The sequence below is a fragment of the Amborella trichopoda genome, chromosome 13 (assembly GCF_054954075.1).
Source record: "Amborella trichopoda isolate Santa Cruz 75 chromosome 13, AtrichopodaSantaCruz75HAP2 v2.0, whole genome shotgun sequence".
Lineage (NCBI taxonomy): Eukaryota > Viridiplantae > Streptophyta > Magnoliopsida > Amborellales > Amborellaceae > Amborella > Amborella trichopoda.
The window spans coordinates 41,453,170-41,459,169 of NC_142348.1; positions in this window are offsets into that span (position 1 = coordinate 41,453,170).

Genomic DNA, 6,000 nt, shown 5'->3' on the forward strand with positions numbered 1-6,000 from the left:
CGACCGGGCAAGTCAATACCGATTAAATTTTTTTTTAGTCTTTTATATGTATTTCACTTGCAAGTGTCAAATGCAAATAGGAGAGATCTTCATAGGAAGATCCTCTGATCTGAAGACCACAAACTGATTTTTTTAAAAGAGTGATAGAGAGTAGAGAAAATGAAATTCTAATTTGAGGCCAGATCTATTAAAAAATGAGTAGATCAGCTCTCAGATCAGTGGCAAAGCCAGCATCAATCCAAAAGCATGAAAGAATAAAATAAATATAAAATCCTAGATCTAAAAAATTAATCAAAAAATAAAGAAAAAAAGAATAAGAAAAATACCTGACCAGGCCAATTGGCCCGACAAACCCTAGGCTTCGAGGTCTCGCTTGTATCAAGACCAGCTGAGTTTATGTCTTGCATCATCTTTTGTCTCTCTTCAGGTTATGACCAAGCCTTGGCTTGGTTGGATTTCTTGATCTAAGGGTAGCTTAAAGCTAGGGTTTGCTAACCGGCTGTTTCTATCTCTGGGTTTATAGACATCCCATTTTTTAGAACTGGCAAATTCCATGATTTTCCTAACTTTATAAAATCCATAGGACCACACTATTTCAGTAGGCCCCTAAACCATAAACCACCATAATCCATGGTCCCACCCTAAGATCCACATCTAGCAAATCTTGTAGTTTTTAGTAGTTATCCATTCTACACCTAACAAATCTCATAGTTTTTAGTAGTTATCCATTCTACACCTAGCCAATCTTGTAATGTTTAGTAGTTATCGATTTTACACCTAACAAATCTTGTAGGTTTTAATAGTTATTCATTCTACATGACATTTTGGAGTTTATGAAAAAAAAAAAAATCTACGGTACCTCTTTTTAGAAAATCTTTTTTGTGTGGGACGTGTAGGCTAGAAATAAAAGAAGGTTGAATGTGAGAGGCTAGAGAGAGAAGAAAAAAGAGACGGAGAGAGAATAAGATAGAGAGAGCCCAGAGAGAGAAAAAGCTGATTAGCAAACCCTAGACCTAGGAAAACCCTAACTTTAGGTCACCCTTAGATCAACAAATCCAACTAAGCCAAGGTGTGATCAAAACCTGAAAAGAGACAACAGATGACGAACGACATAAACTCAGCCGGTCCTAATAAGGCGAGGCCTCGAAGCCTCGGATTTGCCGGGCCAACTGGCCTAGCAAGGTATTTTTCTCATTCTTTTTTCCTTTATTTTGCAGTTATTTTGTTAGATATAGGTTTTATTTCATAGTTCATTTAATATTTTGTGTTTTCGGATCTACGCTGGCTCTGCCGCTGATCTGAGAGCGAATGAACTCATTTCTGAGTAGATCTGGCCTAGAATCAGAATTTGATTTTCTCCACACTCTGTCACTTTTTTAAAATCAATACGTGGTATGGATCTGAGGGATCTTCCTATCAAGATCTCTCTGATTTGTATCGTAAACAGGGCTCTCTGTATCTTTCTCTCTCTGTCTCTCCCTCTCTTTTTCTCTCTATAGCCTCCCACGTCCCACCTTCTTTTATTTCTAGCCTATACGTCCCACGCAAAAGATTTTCTAAAAAGATGTATGATAGAGTGTTTTTTCATAAATTCCAAAGGATTGTGTAGAATGGATAACTACTAAAAAAACCTATAAGATTTGCTAGGTATAAAATGGAAACCTACTAAACACTACAAGATTAACTAAGTTTTTGGATAACTACTATAAACTATGGGATTTGCTAGGTGTATAATGGATAAATACTAGAAGCTACAAGATTTGCTAGGTATGGATTGTAGGATAGGACCATGGATTATAGTGGTCTATGGTTGAGGGGTCTACTGAAATAGTGTGGTAAGATTAGGAAAATCATAAAATTTGTCAGTTTTAAAAAATGAGGTGTCTACAGTTTACAATTGCCCCTCTTTGGCACCCCCTATCCTTCGAGAAACAGATGAGTGGCATAGAAGTAGATACTCTTTGGCACTCTCTGTCTTTCCAGGGGCAAGTGAGTGACAAAGATAATGCATACATTTTAAATTTCATTATGACATTTTGTGGTCAGAGGGTACACCAATTATAGCTCCAAGCCATTGAGCTCCCCGCTCACAGACCCACCTAGGGCATTTTCATCCTAGGGTTTTCGACATGAGATATCGGTGAGTTACACAAGCATGAAACTCGAGTTTCATTTTCTAGCAATGCCACTTAACTTCAGGGGTTTTCACAATTTCAAATACTTAAACCTGACATTTTCTTTGATTTCCTTAGGGTTTCCTAAGACCTTCTATAGGTTTTACGTGTTTTAGGGAAGTGTTTGCCCGGTCAATTCTGAAGAGAGAGATGAGGCGGCAATGTGGTAATCATCATATACGAGCGTCAAAGCTTGATCGTTTTTAAAAGTCTTTTTAAAAATTTTGAAAACAAGGGGGGAATTTTGAAATAGAACCCGAAGCTTTGGACAAGTCACGATTTTAACAAGGAAATTAAAGTTTTTTTAAAACACATGACATATAATGAAAATTTTGAAATGAGAAAGATATTTTGAAAAACAAATTTTTAGTTCGCAGTTTTAGCTCCTGCAACCATAGAGCTCTCTAAGCAGTTTAACGTTATGCAGCTATCCGTTATACTCATACAACCATTGAGTGTTTTTTAAAATAAAAGTTTTGAAATGAAATTTGTATTTTTATTCTTTCTTCTTTTTTATTTGTAAATGTGAGTCTTACAGTTTAACCACTTGTGACCCCTTTGGTGGACCCTATATGAGCATGTTGGATCCTTGCTAGGATCTTTGGGACGAGGAATTATCAAGTATTCCTTAATCTTCCAACCTCAACTCTTATGTTTCACTTCAAATGAGAGTTCTCTGAAGTTTTTGAGCAAAACATATACAAGATACTGCCCCTGCGTTTTAAAATCTATTTGGATTCCCGATTTTATTCCTCCACCATGTACCTTTCGAAGTCTAGATGATCGAGGTCCTTAACAATATTCCATCAGGCCAACACTCATTGATTGTTTTTTGACAACATTCTAACTCAAGAAGAAGGAAGAGAATATGTTTAGAGAAAAAGGACTTTAGAGAATAGAAGAAAAGGAGATAACTTATTCTTTTTCATCGCTCCCAGGGTCCCTTTCGGGTGTTCAGTCCGGTAGCTTTTTTTTCAACGCTTGGGGTTCCTTTCAGAATTTAAGCCCCACAAATTTCTTCTTCTTCTTCTTTTTTTATTGCCTTGGGGTCCCTTTCGGTTGTTCAACTCGGTTGCATTTTTTCCAACGCATGGGGTTCCTTTCGAATTTTCAACTCATCGAAATTTTTTTTTTTTGAAGAAGAAAACGATGATAAAGGAAGAGGATGAGGAGAAAGAAGAAGAGTCAATGGTGTTTTTTTCTTCTTCCTTTTTTGGCATTTCGCTTTAAGACTATGTAAAAATTTGATCACCTTTCCCTTATCTTGGTGGCAATGAGGTTTTAATATCAATCATCCTCTGATTTCCCTTGCCCCAGGTTGACATCTAATATTTATTTGACAATGGTCGTCGAGTTCCCTTTGGATTTATCAATTGAATTGCCCCGCTTAGACCTTGATTTTGAGACTAAGAATGACTCTTAGTTTCCTGATCCCTCAATCTTTTATGTGGATGAACAAGCTCATTAGTTCCTCCTCGTTAATGGGATAATTTGTATTACTCATTAGGTGTTAATGCATTTTGAAGTTTGAAGCGTGAATACCCCATTTGGTTTTTTGCAAAGGGTGAGTGATCACCCAACTCCTTTTTTATTATCTTTTTCATTGAAGATTTTGTGTTGCTATTCAGAGGTTAACTCCATAGTAGGCTCCTCCTTAGTACTCGAGCTTGGGTGAGACTCTCGCAAAAGAATAGTGACTAAATTAACATTGGATGACCTTATGACACGTTGGGAGTCTTCAAACAAGGGCTTAATCTCATTAACTACCCATGTTGTGCTCTCTTCATGAGAGGAGACTGCCCCTATTGAGTAGTGTGGTGGGGTTTCTCTTACAGGGCTTTCTATTCTGTTAGGAACTTATTCTTGATGAGATGATCTTTCTTGATATGGGGGTAGGGGTGCCCGGGTTATCGGAGTTGTGCTCTTGCCACAGTTAAGCTCGGGAAGTATCTCCTCTTGAGGAGGTGACCCTATTTGGTCATCAGCTTTTAATTCCTCGTCCCCAGATGGGTGGATCCTCGAGGAAGTCTTGTGAAGACGGCCTAGGTGGGCCTCTTAGAATTTCCAGAAGGCCAAATTCTTTTGATATTTGAGGCAATAAGTCTCCTTGAAGAATTTCCTCATCTGCCTCTTCTTGAGTTATTGTCCCAAAATTAAGGTTCTTCTTGTCACCATGAGTTTGAGAATCCATAGCTTTAGAGTCTTGGTTAAGCTTATGCTCGAGTTCATCTTGCTCTTGTGAGTTTGATTTATTGTCATATATGTGTGAATCATTCATCGTGTTAATTTGAAAGTACGGATTGAAGGGATCATCTACCCCAGTTTGATTCTCGATGATGGGGGACTGTATCTTGGAGTGGAATTTCACATGTGATGACTCTTTTTTTGTCTTTTCATGGGTCATGGGCTTGAAGATATGATTATCTTCATTACTTTGATCTTGAGGATCCTTAGTCGTTGTGAGCTTATGCTTGATTTTTTTTTCATCTACCAGACTTTCTAGTTGATTTCTTCTTATGCTTCAAGGCCATTGTGGATGTTTTTCTGTCTTGGGTGCAGTTCATGATGCTTCTGAGTTTATTAGGTTGACATTAGAATTGTTTATGGAGATATCTAAAGTTTCTGGTTCTTCTTTACCATCAGTGTCTTTCTTTCTGATACTTATCATGTCATTATCAATGAGGTCCTGAACTCTATGCTTGAAAGCCTGACATTATTCAGTGTTATGAGCATAATTTTGATGCCAATTACAACATCGAGATGTATCACCCCCATGGAAGGGAGGAATCACAGCTACTGCATGTAATTTTATGAGCCTTGCCTTAAGCAAATTCTTAATGACATCGGTCATAAGCTCATTAATGGGAGTGAATTCCCTTGGTGTGGAAATCAACATTCTCCATGTGGTAGAGTAACTTTTAGTCATTTATTGTGAATGGTTTGTAGAAGTGCTTTTCTTGATCATGTTCGCTTCTCTTTCTTGAGAGGGCAATCTTGTAATAAATTCAATGGGAGACTCGCCCAACTTTTGTTTGGTGGATGTTAACTGACCAAGGGAAATGGGTCGTGGCCCTGCCCCACAATAGTGGGAAGAAAATTTACTGAAAATTTCGTCAGGAGTTGCTTGAGGGTTATCCTTCATGAATCTCCGGTGCCACATTAGAGGCTCTTCTGATAAGCCATGCAAGAACATGACCTTAATAAGTAGGCATTGATGTGTGCCTCAGGATCTTCTTTCCCATAAAATTTATTTATGAATTGTGGCATCACAAACCCTACTGGCAGATCTTATAGGTGTCATAGAGTTTCTTATACATAAGCCTTAAGAGTTGAGAAATCTCATATTCATATTGCCTCTAAAGAGTCTTGGAGGCGTTTCATGTGGGTGAATTGAGCCATTGTTATACCAGTGACCTGGCTTGGCTGCATGGTCTGTTGAACCTGGATTTGTGGTATATGGCTTGTATAAACTGGCTGTTGGACCGATGTAGCGAGTTGCCCCAAGGATTGAGCGTGGGGAATGTGTTGTCTGCCTATAGACTCACCCGAGTTGAATTGGGCCAGAGCAGATCCATTACTCGGAGTTTGCACTACTTACCTGTGCAAGAAGGCCTGCAGGTTAGAATAATCACTTGATTGGGATGGACGACTCGAACTGCTATGATGACTAGACCTCTGACCTTGCGTAGTGAAGTCCGCCTGTCCTTGACCTTGACTGGATGATCTAACCCTAGGGTTATGATATTCTATTGCTCTAGCACTAGACTAAAAGAGTGAAGAGAGGCCATAACTATTGTCAGATGGAGTCTCTCCTCGAGGTAATCCA